At 40.6% G+C, this 16,288-nt stretch overlaps 1 protein-coding gene across 1 annotated transcript in view; it reads left to right on the plus strand.

The window, feature by feature from the left end:
- The window catches only part of Snd1 (staphylococcal nuclease and tudor domain containing 1), a 427,841-nt gene that overhangs the window by 254,720 nt on the left and 156,833 nt on the right, over window positions 1-16,288 (plus strand). The gene's annotated exons all lie outside the window — the stretch shown is intronic.

Consider the following 16,288-nt stretch of genomic DNA (forward strand, 5'->3'; position numbering starts at 1 on the left):
AAGGGATGTACCGTGGACCTCAAGATGGCCATACCAGTATAAACAAACTATTCTAGAGCTCAGCCTGGTCCCACAGGGAAGAACTTGAGTGTGCTGTCTTCTCCTTACATGTTTACATGCCTGACCACAGCCTTTCCTCTTGTTCAGTTTGGTAGCTTATTGTAAATGTGGCCAAATCTACCTTGTGTGGGTGTCCTCATACCTATTTGAAGCAATGGGACTCCAGTGAGCTTGTCCTTCAACATAGGCAGTTAGCTCAGGTGCAGATTCAACAGGATTGTCTACTTTGTGAGCCAGGAGTAGTCTCTAAGTTATGGTCTCTTGCAGGTGGATGAGATACAGTGATAACACATTTTTATGTGTGTGGCTTAGAATCCTGAGAGGTCAAGAAACTTTGTGCTGATGGCCTTCCAGCCATTAGCTAGTGTCTGGGTGCATCTGCTAAGGCTCATTGTTGCCAGGGGTGATGCGTCCAGTACATTATTCGGCCTGTTTTCTCTGGGGTCTAGCCTGTGAGTTATTCTCGTATATGTTATTAATTTCTATGGATATGTGCTGTGGTATTCTCAACAATATTTTCCTTAATGTTGATCTTTAGCTGAAGAGGTTGGTATCATAAGGCAATTTGGGGACTGCTCAACTGCAGAGAAAAACATGTTATAAATACTAGTTTTATAAAACACAATGGAAGCTCCTCTACATGAGGACCATCTGCCTATGGAAATGTTCATGTAAAACTCACACTCTAGGACCTTTCCAGAGCTGAATTAAACCTTGGGAAACTATGTCATTAAAACTAAAAACATATTTTAGACAAATTAGTAAATCACACACTGGTATGAGCTGCACCTCCCCCCAAATAAACAAACGAACAGCTTGAGGATAGATGTTCTTAGTAGCCCAGACTTGCACTGTTGGTGAAGTCCTAAGGAAGTGAGTGGGGTGGAGGGATGCTGCCTTGGTTTTCCCCTAGGCCCTCAGAGGGCAGCATCAGAAAACCTTCAGTGCTGACTTTCCGTCTCGCATGCTGCCTTGGACCCTGGTGTTTTCTGGTGTCTCCAGTTGGGGTTGTGGCTGCCAGTGCCACTTGTGCAAACTTGCCTTCATTTTGATCATCATTAACGTTATCATCCCTATCCCACCGACTCACCCTTAAACTCTGGCTCGTTTTTTGTACCTATTTTTATTCTCTTTTCTGTCTGTATATTGAAAAATTGGTTTGTTCTTAAGTTATTTAAAAATAAATGCCAGTTAAATGTCCCTCAGTGACCACATAAATAAAAGGGGAAAGCTTGAGCAGGTGGAAGACTGGAAGTGAAAAGCTATTCAATTTAAATAGATGTCAGATGTGACCTTGTCTGCCTGAATCACAGATTATTCAGCTAAGACTGCAGTTTTTAGTGCCCTGTGTAATAGAGGAGGTTTGTCTTTTCCCCTTTCTCACCTCTCCGTCCCTCCATCACAGTGTTAAGTATGCGGATGGGTTGGGCGCCCTTGTGTTATTTAAGTGAGATGTATGGGTTTTCTACTCCCTAGAGCATGCTGGTAATTTTGCTTTCTGGGGGACAGGTAGGCATGTAGGGTCATGGGCAAGCAGTGTGCTGTGGTGGAAATAACACCCCTATAGTAATGACTGTGTAACGTACACTTACGTAAAAGCTTCGTAAAACTTTCTTAATCTCTTAAATTTTCAGCTGTGTCCCCCCACTTCCCCAGATTGACTCTCCCTTTTAGTTTTAGGTCATGATAAATGGAAGATTTTGTTGATCTGACAGTATATGCACTATGCACTATGCTGCCAAAATAATTGACTGCAAACTGTTATTTATGCATAATGCTCCCCTCTATTCTCCTCCCACCTTTTTTTTTTTCTCCTTGGAGAAAAAAAGCTGGGAATGAGTATACACTTTGTTTCCTAAAGACACTCAAGAAATGTGCTTTGCAGAAGATGTCTTGTCATAATTATAAGGCAAATATTCTGTGGTTTTTGGCCCAGAGTTAACTGAATATCACTTTAGAAGTTAAGTTTGTGCCCATTCTTCGTATGTCTCCTGTTGGATTTTTAATTTCACAAGACCAGGAATTAGGATGCATTAGAATATTTTGATATAGAGACTTAGCAAAGCAATATCTTCTTGGCTGACTGTGTGGTGGGAAGTAGGAACCTAGGCATGAGAATGAGATATTAATAGACTCTTAGGAAATGAGACACTGGCATGAGGTATTCTAAATTTATGAATGGTAGATGCTGTTTAGCATTAGGTCGAGTTTTTGTAAGATAAGCAGATCACCTGTGTAATACCAATTAGATGGACCTCTGTCCACGCTTTGGTAAAAGTTGGCCTATCTTCATCTTTTGCACATATTTTCAGAGTGACCTCTAAGGAAGAGTACTCACTGCCAGGCCAGTAACTTAGGTCCTAAAAAAAATGATTGATAAGCTGGCAGAAGCATGAGGATCACCCAGTGAGTTCAGCCAGCCTGGTCTACATAGTGAAGTCCAGGCCAACCAGGGCTACATAATGAGATACTGTCTCATAAACAAGAAGTGATGAGCTTCTGTATTTTCTCATTTTTCCAGGTACGGAGAGTGGGCTATTATAAGTACCAGTTGTATACATTTCTATAGTCTGGTTTCCTTTCGGGGCACAATGCCCCTAATGTGAATCCAGGCACAGATTTGACTGGCCTGGTTCTGTATCTCTTTTGGTTTGAAAGGCAGTTCTATGGTGACTGTCCATTCACACGTCTACACTTCCATTATCAGTAGGTATACTTGTTTCTTGATCCTGCCTCTCCTCCTTTCCTTGCTCGGGTAGAAAAGTTGGACTTTACATGTCAGTAGAATATAAGGCTGTTCGTTATCTTAGGTGTATTACTGGTTTTGCTACAGCCTGTTCTGCAATAAATACAGTCTCCTGTAGATACAGAGCGTAAAACAGGTAATAAAATGGGCTGCTGCATGGCTGTTGTTCTGGTAGATGAGACAAATCAATTACGATTCCAAAGTGAGAGAGCGCAAGTTTCCCACTCCTTGAGGGCAGCCAGCGCTGAGAGTACACATGGCTTCCTCTGCCTCCGTCGCTTCCGCTCCCATCTGTGCATGAGGAGTTCTAATGAGTCGGGGTGTGTATTTGTGAGTTCCTCCCTGTCGTCTCTGGTCTCTTTGTTCTGATGCTTGAGGAATTCTAATGATCATGTGTTGTTGATTGGTGACACAAGCCTATGCCCATACCCTCTGCAGTCATGTTTCCTCTCCTGTCATTTCTGGACTTTGTGCTCTGGTGCAGGAGGAGTTTTAATGATTGTGTGTTTGATTATTGGTTGATCTGTTAATCAGTTGTTTGGTGATCACAAGAGGTTGGAGCCTATGCCTATCTGACCATGTTTCTATACACTGCAAGCTGTGTTGTATTGCCAGAACGGGGATCTTCTGATGTTATGTGGCTGATAACACATCTGTTAATTTCACAATTATTCACTCACTGAACTGCTATGCACTCTTGGACATTTGTCAGCTTGTGACCGTTTCTTGCCTAGTTTTCATACTGTTTTTGAGCATCTCTCTCTGTGGTTGATTCTGTTGGAGAAACATAGTATTACTGATAGAATTGTGTGTGAGTTTAGTCTGGGGTGGTGCAAAGGCTAGCTTGAGGGGTGGGAGGCGGTGGGGGGGGGGCACAAGATTTGAGAAATCAGACCGTGGGCTTATTACTCCTGAAGTGAAGGGAACTATAGAAAGAAGGCTTCCAGAGTGAACCAGTAGGTCTTAACTTGGTAATATCAAAAACTATCTGTTGAAGTAGGTGGGTAGGTAGATGAAATGGGTTTTATTGGGAGGCTCTTCCTTCCTTTCCTGGTTTTCTTGAACAGCACTGCTTTTCTTTTCCTGAGAGATCCCAAACTGTCTTCCTTTCTGTAATAGACTTTGGGCCCTTTGTGCGTGTTACCATTCCCCGGCTCCATATGGAGCTGAGTCTTGATGGAAGAGGAGGAAGTAAATATGTATTCTTTTTGGCTGAAAAACATTAAAAAGAGGGCCAGCAAGATAGCTCAGCAGGACACATCCTGCCAAACCTGATGACTTGACCGTGATCCCTGGAACCCACATGGTAGAAGGAGAGAACTGACTCCTGTCAGGTGTTCTCCAACTGACACACTAACACAGTGGCATGCACAAGTAAATACATATAAAACAAAAACTACTTTTGAATGTGGAAAGAGATGGAGGGAGAGAAGTTTCTTGGTAAGCTTAATCGGGGCTCTGTTAAGTCATGCTCACTCCGGTCCCCTTCTTCCTCTCCTAGGATTGTAGCATTCCATTCAGCTGCCTTTCTGTTTTTTATAAGCCCTGACAATGATACAAATGCTCATTCTTTGAACTTTATTCATAAGATCTCTTCCTTCCCTTACTCTGGCTTAGTCTCACAGCATGACCTAATTGTCATGGCAGGACCAGCTATGATCTAAGTTACTGTACAGATGGCCCAAGGTCAAGACCTGTGCCTCTTAGTGGGTTTCCCTGACCTGGAGGAGTTGCCTGGAGTGAGTGCTACATTTGCATGCTAGCCATACTACTAAGCGCTATATTTGCTGTCCTGGACAAACATAAGAAGAGCTAGCTCACTGTCTAGTCCATATTCTCTAGGACAAGCATGTTGTGCTCCATAGACAAGGTTGATACCCTGGTCAGAAGCTATGGCAGTAGTAGTGTTAGTCTCCTGTCTGTCTTGTACCTATGCTTCATTTGACAACTCCAGTTCTTACCAACCTAAGAGAAGATACTGCTCTCTCTATTCTCTTCTTTCTTGAAATGGTTCAACTGTGGTTGCATCTAATTGGCTTGGATTCTCTCCACACAAAAACATGCCCCACAGCTCTGCAGCACTTGACATCTCTAATGGCAGAGGGACTGCCAGATTAGCAGTCTCTCCCAGGCTGCAGAGAAGGTTTGAGGCATTTTGTTTTATTCTGTTTTTGAAACGGGATCTCACTCTGTAGCCCAGACTGGCCTTGCCATCTTCCTACCTCAGGAAGACAGCTAGGATTTATATGTATGCACTGTCATGTATAGCTTTTCTGTATTTTCTGGTTTCCTTGATCATTTTTCTTTTCATTTTGTCCCTTTTTCTTCCAGTTCCCTTTCCATTTCCCTTCTTTGAACCTGCCCCACCATCTCTGGAGAAAGGTTGGATGTCATCAGGAAGACCTTGATTGTGGCAGAAAGTTTGAATTAATCAGTTGCCCTCAGACTCATGGTGGAGAGCATTGTTCTATTGGTTTGTGGGAGGAGAGAGGGTTGGCCTATAGAGCCACATGAGTCCTGTATGTCTAATTCATTTTTTTTAGCCCTTGTTAAGTTCCCTGGAACTGCAAAGACATCACTCTCTTCTAAGTAAATCAGAAAGCATTTATGGTTTCCATGAGAGCTTTCCCAGGATTATATTTCAGCATCAACTACAGTCAGTGGTGGTTGTGTTTAAGTACATCTTAGAGAGTTTTAATACACTTTTTGACTGAGTTGTATTTCTTTTGTGTTCTTTGTACAATGTAGGGCACCAAATTTAGGACATGGGCTCTGGCTTTTATTTAGTTTTGAGTATCAGGGAAATTTGTTCAAGACTTTGAAATGAGCAGGAAGATTACTGGATGTACTTCCAATAGAATGCTGGATGCTGCCCTTACAAGCTCTTCTGGGATGATGTGATTCTGTGAGTTTTGCTTTGTTGGTCTTCCTGGTCTGTTTTGTGCCTTTGTAGAGGGAGAATATGGCATGTGAAGGGCTGATAGTGATACACATAATTCTTGAAGACATGTGCTTCTTTAGAGACATAGCTGAACTCTGCTCTGTGAGAGAAATAGTTTCCAATTCGATGTTTTTACTCTGTATTTTCATAAAGTAAAAATTAAGAAATTTTCTTCAGCATTCCTAGTGACCTATATATGTCTGCTCCTCACTCTCCTCTGAATCTATTTTCCCTCATTAATAAATGGATTAAAATGAAGCTCTAAAGTGAATATCTCTCTTTCATCTGCAAACTGTCTGATCCCATATACCTTGCTTGGACTGCCATTTTGTTCACTTGGAGATTTGGCAGGGTTGGGGTCTGGAGATCAAAGGCAGGGCCAAGCATTCTACCCCTGTGCTAGGTCTCAGGCCTTTGGATATTTGAGACAAGGTCTCATTTGGTAGCCCAGGCTGGCTTGAATCATGGAATCCTCCTGCCTCTATCCGTAGGGATGGAATATAAACAGGCCCCACTGTGCCTAACACTCGGTGACAGGCTTTTGTTGGGAGAAAAATCCCTGTTACTGCAGCAGTTAGGACTGAGAGTAGGAAGTCTGGAAATGTAAGGCAATTTGACCTCCGGTTGGGTGTGTCCCAGCTCTGCTGCTTACTACCTCTTCAGAACTGCTGGATCAGGTGACTTTCCTGAAGGTGGTCACTATTAGAGACAGGGCTCTTGTTTGTTGCCGCTTACAAGGACGACATTTTGATCCCCATGTACTCAGTAGCCTTAATGTGTTAGTGCCATAAATTGTGTTATAGAAAGATCTTCTATTACTACAAATAAATAAATAAATAAATAAATAAATAAATAAAATAAATGATAATAAATTTTTCCATGTTCCTTGATTTCTTACCCAGGAGTACATATGAATGAGCTCCATAGTATCAGGGTCTGTCCAAGTTTGCTTCCTATTGCTGTGATAAATACCATGACCAAAAGCAACTTAGGGAAGAAAGGCTTTAGTTTTTCTTATGGCTTACAGTCTATAACAAAGGGATCTTAGGGTAGGAACTAGAGCCAGGAACTGAAGCAGAAACCATGCTTCCTACCTTGCTTCTCATGGCTCAATCAACCGTGTTTTTTTTTGTTGTTGTTTTGTGTGTGTGTGCGTGTCCCAGGACAACCTGTCCAGGGGTGGGCACAATCCCCAGCGTGCTTATTCCCAACCCCAGCACCTAGTATCTATCATTAATCAAGAAAAAGCTGCACAGACTTGCCTGTTGTCCCTAATAAAGGAATTTTCTTAATTCGAATCCCTTCTTCCTAGATGGCTCTAGCTTCTGTCAAGTTGACAAGAAAATCACCAGCACAGGGTCCTAGATCCTATTTCAGTTAACTAAGCCATAACCTTTCTTTTGTTCAAAGAAAGTTGCAAGAAAATGGAGCAAGTCCAGGGGCATTTTCCCTGAACCAAGTGGTATTTCTTTCCAAAGAGAAGTGCTTCTACACATGGATTCGGCTGTCACTGGTTCATTGCCTTCTGTTTCTTCCATTCTTTGAACACATGCGTATTGCTCTGTGATTCTATTTCATGAGTCCAGATTGGTTAAATGAGCCCAATATGGCATAAGTAAATAAATGTGAGGGTATTCTGAAGGCATTCACTAACATTCTTGGTTCCTGGGTTGAGGTATGTGACTGAATTGTCTGATGTATCCCATGTCCACGGTGATGTGATAAAAGGTGAAGTATTTCTGTGCCACCCTGGTGCCACACTCTGCTTCATCATCATAATGCTTAGCCCTAGATTGAACTCATTTTGTCCTGTGGCTATTGCTTATGTAAACATTTCAAAGTAAGTCATTTTACTAACATAGACATTCTGCTTGCTTGTATTTTAAGCCTTTATTTAGCATGTTTCCAACATATTCCCTACAGACTGTGTCACACAGAATTTTGGAAACTCTGCAATGTTGACATCCAGATTTTCTTGAATTAGAGATCAGGGTACCTTTGAAATGCCCAGTGGTTCTGTGGCTGTTCTTGAGGAAGTGATGTTCCCAGGAGGAAATTACAGATTTTCTAACACAGCGTTGGAAGGTCCTGAGAACATAAACGGTTAGGGAGGTTTCTAATCTGGAGAAAGACCTGTGTTCTCTTGTGCGCTGCTTCCAGGTACTTGGATGCTGCACTTACAGTCAGGCCTATTTACTTCCCTTTGTGTCATATTTACCTAACCCACAGTTGAATGTTCTCAGATTAAGGACTTTGATTGCTGTGGTGGTTTGAAAGAAAATGGCCCCCAAAGGGAGTGGCACTTTTAGGAGGCCACTTTTAGGAGGTCTTGTTAGAGTAGGTGTTGGAGGAAGTGTGTGACTGTGGAGGCAGACTTTGAGATCTTATATGCTCAAGCCACACTCAGTGAGAGACTACTTCCTGTTGCTTTTGAGTAAGACGTAGAATCCTCAGCTACTTCTCTAGCACCATGTCTGCCTGCACACCACCATGTCACACCATGATGATAATGGACTAAACCTCTAAAACTGTAAGCCACCCAATTAAATGTTTTCCTTTATGAGAGTTGCCATAGCTGTGGTGTCTCTTCACACCAATAGAAACCCTAACTAAGACAATTGCATTCACTCTTTACCACTTGTAGCGGGCCTTTCTTTTTTGAATGTTGTCTCTTCTCCCTTAGGACCGTGCTTTCTACTGCCTTTTGTTTGTGTCCCTTTGCATCCATCCTGCCCTCTGAACATGCCCATCCTTAGCATTTTCAAAACCATATTACTGTCATCTTGTATATGTTGATATATAGGTAACTTTTCAAGTTGGTATTCTTCCTTATTAGTTTCTAAACCCTTAACAGGAATGAGTCACTTATTTATTTACAGTGCCTTATTTACATTTGATTTGTCAAGTAATGCACTTCAAGGGGTGAAGTTCTATTTGGCAAAAACTGATGCTAGCTCTGTAAGTTCAGAATTAACTACTGGTTAGTAACTCTTAATAGGCAGGCATGTAAAGGGATGCCACAGGAGTGTGTGCTTCTAGAATTGAGTTGGTATTAGCATTATAGGCTCTAGTCTCAGATCATTGAGATTCAGGTCAGGACTCCACTACTTAGTACTTTGTCACCCTGAGGAAATTATTAATGTTTCTGTTAGCTTTCCTAGCTGTAAAATGGGTGTGATGATGGCACTTGCTTTCTTAGATTGTGGTATAATTGAATGAATTAATACATACAAAGTATTCTGAACAGTTGACAGAACAAGAGGTCAGCAGAGATCAGTGGGTAATACTGTGTGTTGATTGTTACTAAATTGCTTAGCCTTCTACTAGCACACAGAAAGTCTTCTGTGAGTGATAGCTGTCATCATCTATAGTATTTTTGTTTCAAACTTCTAATCCACTTCCAGTTCCAAATCATACTACTTCCTCCTCCAGCTCTTTACCATTGTTTTATATCACTCCTGACATGGGATATATGCCATCTTGGGCTTCTTGTTGTTGTTGTTTTTCATGCATTTCTCATGTAGAATCAATGAATGAATGATCCAACCATATGTGTTTAGTAAGAGCTTTTAAAATGCCGGACATAGTGCTGGATATTGAGGATTAAACCAGACAGATGTATTCTTTATGGACATACACAGTTGGTTATATAATTATAGCGGGGATTCGAGCAGAGTCCTGTGAGACCGTATACTAATGACCACAATTTATTCAGGATGGTCTGACAAGTGAGTAGTGGCTAGAACTAGAGTGGTGGCAGTGAGCGTAGAAAGGCAAATGGGATCTATATTAGTGAAAGAACTAGTAGAAATGGGTGATTGATCAGGGATTGGGGCAGGAGAATCAAATAAGGTGTCATGCAGGAACAGTGCAGATAACTGTCACAGTAACTCTTGGGTAGGAGTATTATTTTTCCATATGGTAAATACAATGTTCAACTGCAGTTTACCTCAATACTTGAATTGTAAAGCCACAGAGTGAAGCTAGGAGTATGCACTGCATATTGCTTTAGGAAGGGTTTGGAACCTTCAGTACACCAAGATCGACAGGGTAACTACCATAAAGATGTTTCGCTGTGGGCTTGTTTCCTTGCTTTGTAAGCTTCTTATCAACTGTTCCCACTTCTGCGTGGAATCCTGGGTACACTTTATTAATCTGTTGCTGAGCATGACTTTGAGGCATTTTACAACATGCTACTGCCTTGCTAGGAACACATTTTTTCAATTCCCACACCAGGCCTATGTGTGAGCTTTGTTTATTTTGTGCCTTCTGACTTAGCACCGTAATTATCTGTTAAACCTTCATTCCTTTGAAGAAGGGCTGCTTAGTTTTTCGTCTGTACTGAGAAGCACTCTGCTTCGAGCCCTTTGATGGAGTCATAGAACAAATTCCACCTCAGCTTCCGATGATGTTTTCCACATCCCTCTACAGACTGTTTATTTAACATCCAAAAATTTGTCTCAAAAGATAAAGAACAGATTTATTGCAGATGGCTCCAGAACTGGAGAGACATTATCTGACCTATCTAACTGATTAGTAAGTTTATCTGGGCAAAGCTGAATTAGGTTTGAATGTTAGTAGTAAATAAGAACACACTTTTTTTTTTTTTTTTTTTTTTTGCTTACAGAGAAAAACTTTGTTTTTAATTAAATCTACTACAAGTGGATGAAAAGAGGAAGATAACAATCATCTGTACCTCTATGCCAGGAAGATTTCTGTCAATACATCTGTTAACCAGACTATGCTCCCCTCCTCCGTTTCTTTTACCTTTGTAAGTGTTGTAAGCTCTTTTCAAGAGTAGAGACTGAGCATTTTATCCTTTCTTAGGAGCTCCTATCAGTTGGCGTATGTTGTACAAAGTGATAGGTTTAATGGACATTTCTCTTTCAGGTATATTATGTACTTTGGCCATATTCACTCCTCATCACTCCTCACTCACACTTCCCCTTTCTCCCTTTCCTCCAACCCGGTAGGCCCCCTTCTTCCTTGCTCCAGTCTTTATGCCGTGCATGAGTGTGCACGCACACACCTAGCATTTTGTGTCTGTATAAAATCTAAGAGTCATTAGCAAAAGATTATGATACTGGTTTTCTGAGTTTGTTTTAATTTGCTTAATATGATGACCATTTTCACTGCAAATGACATAATGGCACTCTTTATGGTTCAGTTCGTTCTTTTGTGGAGGCTGGCGAAATGGCTCAGTGGTTTAGAACTCATACTGCTCTTGCAGAGAGAGGTTCAGTTTCTAGCACCCATGTGGGGCAGCTCACAACTTCCTGTAACTGCAGCTCCAGAGAGTCTAATGCCCTCTTCTGCCCTCCATCAGTATCTACACACACATGTGTATACACACAGACAGAGTGTGCATACAAACACACAGAGATTAAAAAATAAATCTTTTTCTATTTAAATGTGCATGCGTGCGCACGCACACGCACACAGACACACACACATTTCACATTTTATCCTTTCTTCTAGGCACACGTTTTTAAATTTTACTTCTGACATCATGCTAATGTGTGAGCTTTGCTTGTTTGTTTATTTTACCTTTCTGGCTTTAAACCTTAACTGTCTGTTTTAAACCCTTGTTCCCTAGGAGAGGGGCAACTTAACTTGATGTTATCTGCACCAGGAAGCCCTCTACTTAGATGGCTTTGAATCACAAGCAGTCCCAACACTTGGCCAGATTCATAGCCAGGCTGTTGGGAATAGAGTTCTGCAGTAAACGTGGGTGTTAGATTCAGGAGTGATGGAGCAGAGGCAGATGTTGCTTTTAGTGTTAGCTTTTCATTTTCTTTTTGTTTTTAAGGTAATTTCATAATGATTTCCATGATATTTGGAAGAATTTACATTCCCACCAGCAATATATACGGGTTCCCCCGCATCCTCGTCAGCTTTGGGGTTTTGTTATTTGCTTTGGGTTTTAGATATTGTGCGTGCGTGCGTGCGTGCGTGCGTGCGTGCGTGCGTGCAACTCCTTGTGGAAGTCGATTGTTTCCTTCCACCTTGTGGGTTCCAGGGATTGAAATGAAGTCACCGGGCCTAACAAACAGCAAGGGCCTGTACCCACTGAGTCACTTTACCAGCCTCTGTTTGTTTCTTAATGACAACTCTTCTGACTAGGGTGAGGTGGAATCTCAAGATAGTTTTAATTTGCATTTACCTGATAGTTGAGAACTTTTATCATTTTTTTCATCTTTAATAGCCATTTGTTTTTCGTATTTTGACAATTGTTTGAAAAGAACTCCACTTGCTCAGAAAATAAAACCAACAATTAACAGATAGGATTGAATGAAATTAAAATTTTCTGCATACCAATGGAAATAACCAGTGGCAAGACTGATGTTAGAATGGGAGGAAATCTTGACTAAACGCCTGACAGGATTAATTGCTAAAATAGATTTTTTTCTCAACTGTACAGTCAGTTCCTAGAAGAGGACATAGGTAGTATTTAGCACTGTTAGGTTAGTAGATGGCTTAAATTGCTGTGTACCTCTTGAAGTTGTATTTAAGGATAATTTGGGTTTTTATATATATATATATATATATATATATATATATATATATATAAAATTAACAACCTTTAAATCGTGGTCAGTAATTATTTTTTTAAACAATACCACAAAGTAAAAAGCTAGACCAAAAATAGCATATTTTACTATTCTGGAAAGCTATTGAGTAAAATAAGTAGATTTTTAATTTGATACATTTTGTGTCATTCAAAATATCACCTTCTGTTTTAGTTAATAAATTTCTACCATAATGGTTTACATTTGTCTCCATATTGAGGAATCTAGAATTCTCTCTTCCAAATTGTATAATTATCTAATTTTTTTTCTTTGTTTGTTTGTTTTGGTTTTGGTTTTTCGAGACAGGATTTCTCTGTGTAGCTTTGCGCCTTTCCTGGAACTCGCCTTGGAGACCAGGCTAGTCTCGAACTCACAGAGATCTGCCTGCCTCTGCCTCCTGAGTGCTGGGATTAAAGGCGTACGCCACCACCGCCCGGCCTAATTTTTATTAACTCTGGAAACACCAGACTTTGAAAAGTCCCAATTAAACATAATAAAAATGCTTTTGCTTAACTTTATTGGACCAATGAATGCCTCATGTATGGTTGAAACCTCAATTTTTATAATCCTATTTCTATTCAGCCAATCATCTGCATAGAGAAAATATTTAGGGAAAATGCTTTTGTCCCGTCTAGTAGCTATTTGACACTTACTTTACATTTTCTGAGTTTTATGTTGTAGGTTACTGGCTGACATTCTTTTCTCTGTCCTTTTCTGAAGTTGTGTTCTTGTCTAGAGTAGGGCAGAGTTTTTGCATGACATCAATTTCCTTGCCCCTGACTTCTTGATTTGCCCATGAAATGAAAATGTGTGCTTCATCAGGCTCTCTTTAAATTCTTTTCTCTGCACATTTCATTTTAATTATCTGTTGAGCCATTTTCTCATTCTATAATACATTCTTACCTCTAACCTATAGAGACATTGGAAGTAATAAAAATCTGTCTGAAACTTTAAAAGAAAAATAATGTCTTACACCTGTAAGTTACTTTTTAATTCAGCCTTGTAATAGATACCCAGCTATACCCTCTGGCTGGTGCACTTTATTCCATGTCTGAAGGGCCACATGCCATAGCTAAACTGTCTTTAGGTCACTCTCGTGCTTCACTTCTAAAGACACTGTTATGGTATCACCATAAAACTTGGTTATTTGTGCCAGTGTGGTGGAGCACGTCTTTAATCTCAGCACTGGTAGACAGAGGCAGGCAGATCTCTGTGATTTTGAGGTCAGCTTGGTCAAGAGTTTCAGGCCAGAAAAGACAACATAATGATATACTGTCTCAAAAAAATAAATAGGTAAATAAATATTCATTATTTCATCCTTAGAAAAAAGCAAATAAGGTTCTTGAAAGTATAAGCCTTTTGGGGTTTCCCAGTTGGCTATGTTGTGTTTCCTTTCATTATTGCCTCCTCAGTTTAGAGATTTATTTGGATAAATGAGGCATTTACACTAAGAAATTGCGTGTTTGGGCAGAATATTTAATCAGGAAATAATTGAAAGGTGTCTCTCCCAGTTATGATCTGCCTGTAAACATTTTTTTTCCTTATAGATTGGTATTTCTGAACCAGAAAACAAATTACCATGTCTCCTGCCTATTTTTAGAGTAATTACAATTGTTTTATAATAAAATAACTTTTCTTTACATCGTATTTAAAGCCTTCAGCACTATCAAAAGTATAATATATTGCTCTGCTGTTGCATGATAAAAGGGATTTATTAACGATTGGAGGCTGTCTGAATAGGATAGTCTTTCTCCTGAGTAGAAATACAAAAGCAGTTCTGTATTTATTTGCCTGACCTCAGAGAGGTCAGACATTTTCTCTGTGAAATATGAAGAGAATTGTTTTTGTTTTTGTTTGTTTGTTTAAAGGAAAAGAAAGTAGAACAAGAAAGTGAAAGGCATGGATCTGGGAAGCATAGTCCAGGGAAGGGCATGAAGGCATGTCCAGGGTCTTGATGGAAAGGCTGGCAAACTCCCATGCAGAGGCTAGCCCTGAGTGGAGGGTCCTCAAAGGGACAGCTATTTTGTGTACAATCTTAGGACAAAAAAAGCATGACAATTAATTGAACCAAAAGTTATACTAGTGTTCCATTGAGAAGTTAAGAGAACCGACAAATAGGAAAAGGTGTAAGAAGAGGGCTTGGGATGATTTGGGCAGAGGGCGAGAAAACATGGGTCTGTGTGGAAGACTTTTCTGGATACCATGAATTGGAGTTGTTGCCTTGCCCTAGCTATATTGGTTAGCTGGTCTTGGGAAGAACCTGATTTGGTACCTTTAACCCTGCTCTACTGGCTACACTACATCCTCATTAGAAAAACGAGGGTTAAACTGGGTGTCTTTAAACCCAGCACCTGAGAGGCAGAGGCAGTCTCTGAGTTTGAGGCCAGCCTGGTCTACAGAGTGAGTTCCAGAATAGCCAGGGTTACATAGAGAATTCCTGTCTCAAAAAACAAACAGACAGACAAAAAGATGAAAAAGGAAATGAGGGTTGAAGACCGGAAGAGACGGAGTGAGTTAGTCTGTGTGTTTCCTTCTTCTGTTCGGTGTGTGCTGTCATCCTTTGCACATGAAGCACACACACCTGTGCTGCTGTCCTCTACCATTGACCTGCCTAACTTAGCTTACATGTAGAGTCAGCTGAGGGCGTTATATTTCCGGTTGATGATAAAATGCAGATTTTACCACTAAAAGGCAATAACTTCATTTCTAAAGGTTAAATTGAATGATTCTCACAGCTTATTTTCAGCTGGTTAAATTTGGGAAGCTGAAAGTCATTCAATAAAAGAACAATCTCTAAGCCTGTGTAGAATTTTTCTTTTACTTGAGAATTATTATTTTATTCAAGTTAAGTCATATCAACTGCTTTTGTTTCCAGGTAGGCATAAGGAGTTAATGAAACCTTTTATTTCTTTTTTTTTTTTAATTCCATTTTTGTTTGTGTGAGGAAGTTCACATGGAGCACAGCAAATGTTTGAGGGTCAAGGGACAACTTTATACCACGTGGGTCCCAGGAATTGAGCTCAGCTTGGCAGCAAACACTTTTGACCCCCTGGGCCATTTTGCCAGCCCTTTTTGCTTGTGTTTTGTTTAAGACAAGTCCCATGTAGCCCAGGCTGGCCCCAAACTCCCTATGTAGATAAAACTGGCCTTGAACTGTGGTGGAATTGTGTTCTCCAAAATATTGTGCACCCTAATAAACTTATTTGGGGTCAGAGAACAGAACAGCCACTAGATACAGAGGCCAGAAAATAGTGGCACACACGCCTTTAATCCTAGCATTCCAGAGGCAGAGATCTGCCTGGATCTCTGTGAGTTCAAGGCCACCCTGGAAACAGCCAGGCATAGTAATAAGAGCCTTTAATCCCAGGAAGTGATGGCCAGAAGCAGAAAGACATTTAAGGCGTGAGGAGGAGAAACTAGAGCCTGATTAAGCTTTTAGGCTTTTGAGCAGCAGTTCAGCTGAGATTCATTCTGGATGAGGACACAGAAGCTTCCAGTCTGAAAGAACAGGACCAGGTGAGGAATTGGCGAGGTGAGATGGCTGTGGCTTGTTCTGCTTCTCTGATCTTCCAGCATTCACCCCAATAACTGGCCTCAGGTTTGGTTTTATTAATAAGACCTTTTAACAATTCATGCTACATTGAACTACTTGTCTCGACTTCCCACGTGCTGAGATTACAGCATGGGCCATGATTGACTCAAACTTTGTTCCTTATTTGAACAAAGCATGTCCATTCTGGTCTGTTAAAGATGGCATTTGCTCCTGCTGCTTTCTTTTAATTGCTTAAGAGTTTAAACTTTGCTATGCTACTTTGGAAAACCTAGTTAGACTGTTTCTCCGATTCTCCTAATATCTGTCTCATCTAAACATTTTTTTTTTTTTTTTTTTTTTGCTTAAAAGTTTTAAAGTGCTTTAGTCAGGCGATGGTGGTGCACACCTTTAATCCCAGCACTGGGGAGGCAGAGGCAGGT

Source organism: Peromyscus eremicus, chromosome 3 (assembly GCF_949786415.1).
Source record: "Peromyscus eremicus chromosome 3, PerEre_H2_v1, whole genome shotgun sequence".
NCBI classification, from domain to species: Eukaryota; Metazoa; Chordata; class Mammalia; order Rodentia; family Cricetidae; genus Peromyscus; species Peromyscus eremicus.